Here is a 13,445-nt window from a genome sequence, read left to right as displayed (position 1 = left end):
TGAACGATGGCCCAACGTTGGTGCCAATGATGGCTGGAACATTGGTTGAACGATGGCCCAACGTTGGTGCCAATGGCTGGGCCAACATTGGAAGAAGTTGCGCTCGGCCAGAATACCAATCTTGGAGCAACCTCCGGAGCCAACGTTTGCCATTGTTGGCCCAATGTAGGTCCAACATTGGTGTGCTGCCTGGGGATTTTTTCCCCGAATTCCAAAACCACATAACCAACCTCTTTATTTTTACGCCGCACGGAGTTTGCCGTGCACACACACTATCTACCCTACTTCGGGACAACAGTGACCTGTAGTTCATTTCGCAAGCTGCGTGCAGCACTGTGGACGCTACACTGCTCTCAACCAACCGCCCAACGAGCGCGCCTAACTCACCGAGGCATTCCATGGAGGCCGGCTGAGGAAAAGCGGCAATAGGCGTTGGGGCCTCGGAGGGACATTTGCGTCCCCCCGCTGTGCAGGTGGAACCACTTCGGCACGCCACGTAGCTTCGGCCCTGGTGCACGCAGCTTGTGAAATGCACTATCGATCTTCCTTCGATCGCTGAAGTGTCGACGCCCAACAGGGTCTCTCGGGTAGCATGGCCATCGCGCTGACGTCTAACCTTTCTCACGAACAACGTTCGAGCCAGTCAGTCGCGTAAACAGATCGGGAAAACTTAACAGCGCATAGCAAAAAAAGCCTATATTTTAAATACATTTTAAATGCATTTAGTACATGCATGTTTTCGAATTTTTTTGTCCGCACTTAAAATGCATTTAAATGCATTTCTCGAAATGCTTTCGAACGTATTTTTTTGGTCCACTAAAAGTATGAAGGAACATATATTATAAATACATTCAAATGTATTCCAGAATGAATTAAATTTGCACCACGAGGGCGTTCTAAAATGTATTCAAAATGCATTTCTGTATTTTATTTAAATGCATTTTAGGTGTACCAAATTTATACGTTCTATTTATTTCTTGCACAATGCTATTGAAAATCCCCCGACCTCAAAAATGCAAGCCATCTAGTACAACAAATGCACAAATTAATGCTCGCTCAGAGACCCCTCCCAGGATGCTAGGCACACAAAATAGAACTGTCAAGCACATTGAGCATTTCACACAGATTGCAAGTAGAAACTGGTTTATATTGTACTACCGGTACAATCGTAAACTCCATCCCCTCAGCCTTCTCGTTTTATTTTTATACAAAGCTTTATATTTAGACAAAACCATTTCCAAATTACTACAGAATGCACTTTTACGCTTAACAAAAGATAAGCAATTGCTACCAACAACACTCACACGTGCGACGAAGAAAGAAAACAAAATATAAACAACAGAGGAAACAGAACTAGTGACTGATGTCCTTAAAGGTAGAAAAAAAAGTAGTTTCCTCTTGCACAACTGCTGGAACACGAACGTTGCCCGGACGCACATGTAAACAGACATTAAAAACGAAGCCAATAATAAAACACGCATTTCGAAAAAAAAAAAAAAAACGCTTGCCGTGTGCTGTCGAAGATGAGCTGTCGCCCGTCCGTTTAGGCCGGCGGCCGATGGCTGAAAATCTAACACGATGGAGGCAAACACGCGTCCGGCACTGGCGAATGCCGCAAAAACAAAGGTGGTCGGTCTCGGAACTAAGTTTTTCGCCCTGTAATCGCCTGGTCGCCATTCGGTCATCCCGCGAAGGCCTGTGGAATGGGGAAGGTGTCCGGCACACCTGCTGACCGCCAGAAGGTCACGCAAAGTTGCACAAGAGGTGCAACTTTGCGTGGATAGCCGCAGGAGAGCCAGGCGGGCGGGAATATGGGCGCCATGTTGACAAGGCTGCAGCTGGCCGACAGTGGCGGGCAGATGGCAGCCATGCTGAATCGGCCGTGTCTTCATGATAGAAACGTGCACCTCGGAGCTTGAAATGCTACACTAATGATCGAGAAACGTATCGTATGCTTTTCTTGAACAGTCATGCAGCCCTCCGGGAATTGTTCGGCGGGGATTCAAACGTTTTCCGGCTAAAAACGTAGAAACTCACGGGGCCGATGGTAGAAACCTGGGGGGCTATGTTGCGCTTTTTGCACTCCCAGGAGACTAGGGAGAGGGAAGTGACGTCAACGACACAGAAAACGCAGATTGGGTGTTGATTTCGTTTTCTTCTGTCAACATCCAATCTGCATTTGCTGTGTCGTTGACGTCACTTCCCTCTTCCAAGTCTCCTGGGAGTGCAAAAAGCGCAACATAGCACCCCAGACGCACGTTGGGCCTCCAACTACAGTGCTGCCAACCGTAAAAAAAAAGTGGATTTTTTTTGGAATTGGGCGATTGAGAGTAAAATGTGTACATAAAAAAAACTCCTTGCTCAAAATTTGCCTTGCTTTTTCAAGTCCGGTTTTGACGAAGCCTACCTCGTGTGGCAACATTTAACGTTTATTTAGATTATGGCAAGCCAAATTATGTATTATTGTTGGTGTCGGTCGCGCTTATCGGGAGTATTCACTGGGGACATAGCTCTGTGCTCGACTGCTCAGCGCGTGCTGACGGCGGGCTTTCAAAGTTCTTTTGCAACGTGCATTTCGCACCATCAAGAGTGTCGGTCTCAGCAGCCTATTATGTGAGCTCGTTCTGAGCATGAGCTCTAAACATCGACCTCAAGCATGTCGTCCAGTGAATACACTCTTTAGCATTCCACTACTTTATGTATATAAGTGCATTTGGACTGTGCCTAATTCATATTTACCACAATGTGTTTTTGTAAATGTATTCACAATATATTTTTTTAAATATATTTTAATACAAAGCAAAGAAAACTTTTATCGACCAAAAATATGTGAAATGCGTTTTGAATGTACTAACATCGCATAAATGCCTTTAAGTGTGTTTGAGGTGCTCTTGAAGTACATTTTAGAAAACACTTATTTTCGCGTATTTAGAGAAATATATTTTAATATTATACGAAGTACAAAAAAATGCATTTTTGTGCACATTTTAATGCATTTAGAGACAGAAAATACGTTTAGATGCATTTGAAGCACATTTGGAGATATTTCGAACGTATTACTTTTCGCTAAGGGCTAGGTTTATTTTATAGCGAAATATCTGATCGAAGATGACCGTCCCTCGAACGTTCGGGATTTTCGTTGGCACCTGAGAGAGAGGAGGATTCCTTGGGCGGTACTTCCCTTGAAGCGACCGACGGCAGTCGAAGCTGGAAAACCCTGATGCCCCCCCCCAGTTACCAGCTTGAAACACATCCCCAATTTTAACGCGTTAGCAATAAACAGCTCGTAATACCCTCCAATAACAAAAAAAAACTGATGTATTATTGAGTACATTCGTGTATTTAACCCGAAAAAAACCTGAATTTCCGAATGTTTCCTAAAAAAACCCAATTTCTCCCCGGTTATCAGCCTGAAAAATAGCACCCGATTTTTACCCCCCGAATTTAGAAAGATATAAAACCCGAAAGCGAACAACCCTAGCTATAAGGCGTATAAATATTTAGCATATACAATATTGAGATTTTTCAGCACCACCAGGGATAAGCAGGCGCGAAGTCAAATCCCCAACCTTAGAGTGTTTGCGAGGTAATTGCGCGTTTTGCAGTAAAATAAAACAAAATAGGAAAGTCCTTTCCTATTTTGCAGTAAAATAAAACAATAGGAAAGTCCAGCAGTCTATAGAAATCATACCCTCATTTAACGATTCTTTCGATAGCAGGGTTAGGTTGAGCTAGTTGGTACTTGTCATTTCTGGATGGTCAGCTTGACCATTAGGCAAAACACAGAGAGGAAACGAAGATAAACACCGCTGACTATGAAGAGTGACTTCAATATTTTTTATCCGTATCAGTTAAATCTGTCGTCATATTTATCTTTCATTTCAAGGTATACATTAATATGCGTATATATACACGCATACATGTATATATATATATATATATACGCACGCACACACGCGCACGCATATATATATATACATATATATATATATATATATATATACGCACGCACACACGCGCACGCACATGCCGGGTGTTTCAGCGAAGACTGAAAAAATTTCGAAACTAGTGTAAATCTGGTAAAAATATAATTATTTTGGGACCGCGTTACTCGTAATGGCGGACGTCAGAAAATACTCTATGCTTACTAATTAGTTTGTTAATAAACTGAAATGACTTATTAACTCTTTAAGTAATAAAATTAGACATATGGTTTTAATTAGATACTTGCTGAGCGTCATCGAAAACCTAAAAATTAGTAAGTTTACAAAGACTTTGACCACGTGAAAAAACTAGTAGTGCGCTAAAGTTATCACTCGTCGACAAGGTACAAGGCTGGGGCTTAGATAAGAGGCGGAAAAATCGCGCCGGCGCCTTCTCGTACCGCAAGACCGATACCTGCTCCATGAGTGGGCACTTTAGTACACCAATGCGTTTCTCTCCCGCTCAAAGTCTGTCTGGAAATTACTGATTGAGTTGTTTTCGATGAAGCTCAGCAAGTTTTTTTAATTACAACCATATGTCCATATTCACTAATTAAAAGGTTATTAATAACTTTTAATTCATTAACGAACAGATTAGTAAGTGTCGCGGATTTTCGGACATCCGCCACCAATATATATTTACACATATATGACATCTTCAAGTGGTGGGCAGCCGAAGGCGTTCGCATATATGTAAAAAAGACACCAAGGTTGAAACAAACTTGCATAATTTATTCGGACATTTTGGAGGGGGACCCTCCTTCTTCAAGCGTGACTTAAAAGTGAATAGGGTTACATGGTGGCCGAGATTCTCACTCGGAGAGAGATAGGAGAATCTCTGCCATCATATAACCCTATTCATTTTTAGGTCACGCTTGAAGAAGGAGGGTCCCCCTGCGAAATGTCCGATTCAATTATCCAAGTTTGTTTGAACATTGGTGGCTTTTTTACACATATATATGATATATGTAAAATTACAGTTTGTAATTGTGATCTATTACATTTGTCAAGTAATTACAACGAGGTTGAGGAGCTTAGAGTGATAAATCGGAAGTTCCGAAGTGGCACCCCCCCCCCCCCCCCCCCCCCGGTGGCCGCTGTTGTACGCAAATGTAACCACTCGTCACGTGACCTCACAAGAGCCGTGACGTCATCGGTAAGATGGCAGCGCCCAGAGCTGGCGGAGGCGAGTTTGTTCGGTGCGCGGTAGCCGTGATGTGCAGCTGCTTTCCGACAACATCGAGCTTTTTTTGTGCTCGCTGGCGCAGGTGTAATGTGAGAACATGAAGGAATTAAACTTTATACCCTTTTTGCACAAGACCGCTCTTGATCATCTGGATATTAACGATTGTGAGACAGCATCAGCCGTATCGCCGTACCGGTGCTCGGATTCCCGGATCTGTTTGAGGATCGATAGAAGTTTGAGTGCTTCGAACATAAAATTTTCGCATTCTCTTAGCTTTGTTTGAAAGTTGGAATGTCTGAGAATCGACGCGAAGTAGAGAATCGACGCGGACGTAGGGCCTAGGGGAATTCGTTTCAGCCGTAGGTAACTCCATATTCACAGCCAACTTTGCTCCTGCGATCTTTACGTTTTGTACTTATCAACAATTTTATGATATAACTCCTAGCATAAAATGTTTGTATTTTTCTAGCTTCGTTTGAACGTCTGAGAATCGAAGAGAAAGGTATACGTTGCGTTAGGGCCTAGGCGAAGTTGTTTCAGCCCTGCGTCACCAAATAACCATAGAAACGTTCAGCGAGGAAGTTCCTGCGATCTTTAACCTTTTGTGCTAATTGACGATTCTACATTCGATCGCTTTTCTTCCTTTTTTTGTGAGTGCGAAGTGCATACTTATTTTCAGCTGCGAGGATGACGTTTTATTGAGTGTGGGGATGAATAAATCGTTGGAGGCGCCTGCTTCAAAGCTATACGACTTGTTATAAGAACAACCGTTTTGGCGTACGCCTAGATTAACTGCACACTTTTTTTTTGTAGAATTTATTGCAGCAATACAATTTTTCATCAAGAGTGCATATTATTAGTCGGTCAATTATTTACTTGTTCTAATTACCTGGACAAGATTATTCATAATTTTGTTCATCTTTTGCCCGAAAAGCAGTCTTGTTGAAAAATGTTGACTACCATTCCTTTCTGTCTCTTCAATAGATTTTTTTGAAAAGTGTGGGCTGCCTATACTACGTCTCACCGTAACTTGAGAAAGGGCAACCGCCACAGCCCCTCGTGCCAACGAAAGAGTCGGAGTTAAGGCGTGTGACAAATCTGTGCTGACGAGCACTCTGATGATATGTTGTCATGTTCCTCTCTTCAACGTGCATATTGACTCACCGAGACTGTAGCCGTTGCCCATTACCAAATTGTGATGGAACGAATTACAGCAGCTACTATTCTAATTGCCCAAGGCCTTCATACTTTCGGCATTTGTTCATAAGGAGTTTTACGTCCGCCATGACTGTGAACTCGGCTGCGCGCCTATTGGACTCGAATGCTGCATTAGCGTTCGACGTGAACTGGGGCCCATTCGTGTGCTTTACACCGAGAAAAAAAATGTCGACAGTCGTGTTGCTTGATGCGGTTTGTCAAAGGGTCCATTGCGTCATAAATATAGGAAGTTTCCTGCTATAAAACAATGCATCAACACATACTATTAAAGTAGATGCTCAGAGGTGTGCTTGTTTCTGCAATTAACAAGTTACAGCAGTGTGCTTTATGTTATTATCATGTGTGTAGTTTTAAGTATCCTCTCTGGAATGCCTACAAAGGCCCCTGGAGAGAATAAATTAATAAATAACATTTTCACATCACTGGAGTTGGTTTTCCGATGTGCCACAGGTTCAGGAGAAGTGGAACGAGTGCAGCCCAATGAAACCAGTCTGCCAGTCTGGTATATCCCAGTGATGCTGGGATATAATCCCATCACTGGGATTATATCCCAGTGATGGTGGGAGGAGTCAGAGATGCGAGTATCCTCAAAAGGTCCAGCACGCGCGGTGAACACAATTCTTTGTGTATAGACTCTGAAGGCGTAAAGGCGAGCGCAAAATATGTGTGTTTGGTTAGTGTATCAAGTATGTTTATTTCCACTTGATTACATAATTATTGGTTCTTTGCAAATGATTTCATAACGACTTCTTTCTGCGAGAGTCTTGTGTCAGGTGTTCAGTCGTAGTGCCTGTGGTCTTTGTTCTCGGATGACGCTCCTGGCACGTCGGTGTTAAGTTTGGTCGAGTGGCAACTTTGACCGATTGATGCCGCCTTGTAATCATACGTCATGTGCAGCCACTCACATCTGTTGCACTGAAGCTGCAGGGCTGGCTTCTAATCCGCAAATTTTTCTGGTAGTTTTCTGCATCAATGCAGCAAGCTCGGGCATGTATGAATGCTTCGGTGTTGGGGTGTCCCGTTGAATTGGCATTGAATAGTAACGGGTAGCTGGTGGCGGTCGTAGTGACTTCGTGGCATAAGTCCCCTCGGTTCGTCAGATGCCGCTTCGCTCGAAGAAGTCTCCAATTGAATTGCCTGTCGAACTCGTTCCAAAACAACCTTGGCAATCAAAATAAAAGCCGGGCAACTGATGGCAGAAAGTAGCTTTCTGATCTCCTCCCGGACAACGTTGTGCATGACGTCGCGGATGCATGGGAGGCTGGCGTCGAAGTTGCAGCTGGACGACTCGAGTATCGAGACGCTGGGGAGTTGTTGACATTGACAGCCTCGGGCCTGCAGTGTACAATCAAACTTGGAAGCCTCGGTGATATGAACCCTTCGACTGTTGTCGTGGAGTTGCGGACAAGGCTGTCGAAGGTGTTGTCCCTCACATGAGGGACACGGGATTCTTAGCTTCTTGCCTTCTGCAGCATCAGGGGTGGCGTGGGTGTTCGATCAGGCACAAAACATCCACCACGAAGGCGGTGATGCTCTCGTTGGGGCCGTGTCTTGGACAGAATCGGGAATCCGACTCTCTTTCGTCAATGTTGGCTGATGAACGTGCACTACAGCTCGATCCTGCAAACTTTTCACGACGTTAAGGAGGATTCGTGGTCCCAGAACCAGTGCCTGGCAGTTTCTTCCATGAGAAGTTTAGGTTCTGCAGCTGCTGGTTGTCCGTCTACCCGCTGTGGCGGGCGACCAGGTCATATATTTCAATCCAGCCCTCGAGGTCTTCTTACACCTTGCGTGAAAGGGCATCGGAGTGTGAGGTGCGACGGGCATGCAGACGATGGTGGGAGCGGACGGGTTTTGCTGCTACAGGTCTGTCATTGTTGGCTTAGTCAGCTTTGGTTTTTTTGGCGGAAGACCCAATTCCGGTGGTTCTTGCTGGTATAGCTAGCAGAGACTGGCTCAGATTTCAGGTGCTTCGTGGTGTATTTCCGAGGTTCGTCCTTGTGGTACTCGCTTGTCTTGCCATTTTTCTGCCGGGCTCGGGATAGGACTTGCTTCCCGGCTCATCGGGGGTTTAAGACGTGGGATAGTCCGCCACCTTTGTCCCGTTATTGGGCAAATTGGCTCAGGAGCCGCCAGGGTCCACACAGAGTGAAAGGCTATGGGTAAAGTGCGCAGCACCTCCACCAGAACATACGATGACAACTGAGCATGGCCTGGAACTTTCCAGAATAGTAAATATTGTTAGAAAATAGAACTGGAGCAAGCATCCGTGACAATGTAACAAAACAGACAGAAGAGAGTCTATCCTGACCACTAAAGAAGCTGCACTGCTTAGGTGGCATTCTGTCCGAATAAATCGTCTCCTTCGGGGTTTGGCGATTGCTGTGGACGAGCTGAACTGAAATGGATGTGGGACCACTTTTCTGGAAATGAGCCGCTGCAGACTGTCGTCGCAAAGCGGCGTGAACGGATGGACTGGGTAGGTTATACGCGCGTTGAAATGCCCATACAGCTTGCAATGCGCGTAACGATGTTGATGTAACTTTTGTATCGACAAAACGTGCGACAGACCAGCAGAAATAATACCAACAGCAACACCTGTGCCCCGTGAAATTGCACGTCTACGCCGGAACAATTTGGGAAGCAGCACAAGATCACCTAAAGCATGGCACAGGAACTTTCAGCTTGAAGGCAGCGATTCGGTGCGTCGCGCACCTGTGCTCCGTGAAAGTGCACGTCTACGCCGGAACAATTTGGCAAGCAGCGCAGAATCTTTTAGCACGGCACGGGAACTACAAGCTTCAAGGCAGTACTCCGGTGCACCGCACAACCGAAGTGAGCCTTCAGTCACTTGAACGAAGCGGTACCACGATTGCACACTGCCAAGCGCGACTCACGCAATTTCCGTCATTAAAATGTGTATCCAAATATATTTCACACGCTTCACTCCAGACCTCGAAGATTCCGATGTTCAACGAGAGCACAGAAACGTCGCCTTAAAATTTATCCTAGCGGTGTCCAAATCAATCCGAGGTCCGAACAACGTAGGGCCGATTGTCTCTTTCGTGGCAATATTCCCGTCGGTCACCTGCGAAATGCACAACGTTCCTCCGTATTTTCACGTTATACCTACGCCAGACGCCACGCTGAACTCTGAAGTCGTTTTCGACCGGCCTCATATGACGGCTTCCGCGTCTAAAATCCACTCGCCGAGACGAACGACAACGAACAAAGCATCCGACAAAGCTCCGCCCAATGTTCCGACCCAGCTGGGGCCAGCCGCTGCCTGGGCGCTGCCATCTTTGCTCTGACGTCACGGATTTGGATTGGTCACGTGACGAGTGATCAAATTTGCGTACAATGACAGCGGCCTTATGGGGGTCACTTTCGAGTGCAGACCGGAACCCCGGTTCATCGCTTTAAGCCCCTCTACCTCGTTGAGTAATTAGCACAAATCTGGTTTTGCCAGACGAAACATACCTCCGATGTCAGACGGTATCACATTGCTTCGGATGGCGAAAGCATAGAATCTTGCTCGGCAGGTTGAAACAGGGAATAAATCAATATAATAAGAAACTGGGTCTGGATAGGATACACACCGAAAGGTGTGTTGCAGAAGAAAGAAACTGTACCAAAATATAAAGGGATACTACAACTGACTTTCGGCGCTTATATATTTTTCGATATGTATTCAAAGAAGCAGTATCACATCGGACACACCAATGTCCTGTTAAAAAAGACACGAAAAAGTATTTTAAAACGATTTCAAAGATTAGCAAAGAACACCTGGTGGATGTCGCTAACGTCTCGTGTGTAATGCCCGTCTAGAAACCTTGACAGGTACTGACGATAACTGTCTCGCCTCCGGGCACCACGTGAGAAGAGGGGAAGGAGGAACTTCCCTCTCCCCGAGAATCGTTTTTGTGTGTCCCAGAAGTCACTATTGTCTCTATACAAGAATATAGAAAATTACCCTTCACTCAAAATTCGTACAATAGCAGCCGCTTCGGTTGCTGGAACGAATACGACATCCTCTCGACGTCTGCCTGGCCGCAGCTTTGCTCGTCCCGAGACGAACTACGTTACGATTGCGGGGGATGTCACGTGGTCTCCGCTGGCTGCTGTCCGAGCGCTTGCCAGAGTGTACCGTTTATAACGAAAAATACAGCCACCCAAACTCAAAATACAAAGTCCGATTATCATTTAGAGATATTGTGTGTCATATTCAACCTATTTATGAACATGACGGGTATATTACGAATTTCGTTGAAGTATTCCTTTTTATTGCGGGCTAGTTGGATATTCATCTTAGAAATAAACATCGCGAAGATCAAGTACAAACTGACGGAATAAGCGCTAACTCACAACTGTTATTTTGATATTCTCACAGAAGATGAGAAAGGAAGCGTTTCTCCCTCGTCTGTCTTTTTGACATAAGAAATTCCCAAAATAAAATTTCCTTGATTCGAAGAAGAGGACGTTACGTTAAAAAAAATAGAAATAGCAGAAAAAAAGAAAGAGAAAGTTACTGAGAGTAAACCGATGAAACAACTCGAAGTAAGAAAGCTAAGGTAATGAAGTTCCTTGTCACATGATGTCACTGATGGTGCACTGACACACGAGTTTTTCTTTTCTTTGATGGTCATTGCCTCGTATAGTTTCTTCCATTTCTTCTCACGGATACTTCGAAGCACCTTTGCGCTGTAAGTTTCGGTTTGCAGTGACAGTCTTGATACTTGTACGTCGAAGCTCGGCTCCATTGAACGTAAGCATGACTTGCTAATAGAGTTCTTAAAGGGCAACTCCGGTCCATACTTTCGATTTTGGGATTATGGCTGTTTTTAGTGCAGTTAGCGCCCCTGAGTTGAAAGGTGTAATTTTTGTCTCATTATTGTGCATAGTTTTTTTAAAGATATCGACGTCTCAAAGTTTTGTTTGGGGCGCGGCCGACAAAACCGAAACTAGCCGGTTCCGGCAACACTGGAAATCAGCCGCTATGTGAACGTGACGTCAGGATCGTTCTCGTTCAGCGAGTACACAGTCCAAGCGGCACCTACATCTGTTGCACTAGTCGTCTAAAGATAGAAGGTAAACTGATTTTGTTTTAATTATGCATATGTGGTAGTTATCCAGCATATATAGCAAGAGTTAGTGTATATACCCAAAAGCTAGCGACTGGAAAACCCGTCAACTCGTTCGGTGGCGTACTCGGCGGCCGCCGCCGCGCGTGCGCTATGCCGTGCCGTATTCGTTGCTTGTATATCCAAAAGCTAGCGACTGGAAAACGAGTGAACTCGTTCGGTGCCGTACTCGGCAGCTGTCGGCGTGCGTGCGGTCTCCCGCACTCGCCGCTAGGCCTAAATTGTCATCGGGGCTCCGTGGATGGAGCGGCGTTGCTCTACGCCGCGCTGCCAGTGACGTACAGTGCTGGTGCTTTCGCGCGGCGGGTCAGTCCCAGACACGAAGCTTTGAGGCTCTCAGGCGCGTTCCGCAACAACCGAACAGACGTGTGTCAAGCTGTAGACGTCTGTTTTTTCGTTATTTTTTCCTCAGGCGCGTAAAAGCTGAATTTGTAAGCTGCGACACTAATTCACCACATAAGTTCGTCCAGGTAGTAAATCTTTGTACAAATAAAAAAAAAAAACTTGCCGCACTAAAAAAAAAAAAAAAAAAAAAAAAAAGTTTTTTGGGCAGTTATTTTCTTTTGAAAGCTAGCAAAAATTTTTGTGGGTGATAAAGGAAAATAGAGAACGTTAGCAAGGTGAGAACACTTTCTTTCCCTTCCGCATTCCCACCCCCACCCACAACAATTTTTTTTATTAGAATACATAGGATTTTAAGTTTTCCTTCGTAACTTTTGACTAAGGCAAGTGTTGTTGTTTTTTTTTGCATTTTTAAATATTATATTTACCTCCAGCCGAATTCGGGCAAATTAGAGAGTTGTAACTTACAAATCCAAACTTTCGGGATTTCTTTAAAGTACCTTGTGGTATTCCCAAGCGTAATGTTAATTAATACTGCTGCGTAACGGGTTGGAACGATTGGGAGGCGAATGTTTCTATCGCATGAGCTTCACGCGCCGGCTGTTCGCTAGTAGTCGCTACGGACCTCAATACTACGCACGAGATTGCGTAGTAAAAAAGCAGTTACACAAAGCAGAACATTGTTTTCGTTTTCATTACAAACTTCAGTGTTTGGAGCTAGTTAGTGGTTGTACTCTACATGCCCACCATTCCCCAATCAACAGACATTCAATGGAGCATGAATGCTCAATCTTCAACACTGCACTTGACAATGACTGTTTTATTTATTGATCAGGATACTTTTATCATGTTTACCTTTTCTGTACATGTACGATCGCCAAAGAGCGACGGCATGACATCCTTTTTAGGCCTAGACCCCTTCGCTGACAAGCCACAAGCAACCAACACCCGTAGGTTTCGTTCGTAACTCTCCGGCAAAAAATGATCGGAGCAGAGCTTCGATCTGGGGGTCGACGTCCAAGGCTTTCCAAAGTCCACACGTCGAACAGCGTTCACCCACACCTTCTCCGATTTCCGATTCGTTGGAAACTTGTGAAAAAGCACCTCCGGGTTGCGCAGCGGCTTGTTTGAGCAGCCCACAGCGCTTTAAGTTGTACTCGGCGTTTTCCGAGGAACAGCTGGGCAGTCTTGGGCGCACCGAGTTGCTCGCTAAAACGAGTCTAGGAGACCTCACAAGCAAATAAACAAAAGGCTATACCGAAGCTACACGGGCTACAGGTAAAAGCAACGGCTAAACACGCAATTACAAGCCGAAGTAGCGGTGGTAGCGGCAGAAGCGCGCGCGACGGCTGCGCCGTGCTCCCGTCCGGAACGGAGAAAAAAAGAGAACGATGTTGACATCACGGCCCAATGTTGCTTTAGCGATCGGCAACCCGCTGGCCGCCCGCTAAGGAGCAGCGGCTCGCGGCGGGTCGCGTTTTTATTATCGGCATTAGTTGAGAATGCGGCGTCCCACGGACGTGAAATTTTGGCCGGGGTCGTATTTTGTGTCACTCAAGCGATACCAGTAATTTA

The sequence above is a fragment of the Ixodes scapularis genome, unplaced genomic scaffold (assembly GCF_016920785.2).
Source record: "Ixodes scapularis isolate PalLabHiFi unplaced genomic scaffold, ASM1692078v2 PGA_scaffold12__126_contigs__length_90152505, whole genome shotgun sequence".
NCBI classification, from domain to species: Eukaryota; Metazoa; Arthropoda; class Arachnida; order Ixodida; family Ixodidae; genus Ixodes; species Ixodes scapularis.
Note: the sequence above shows the minus strand (reverse complement) of the source record.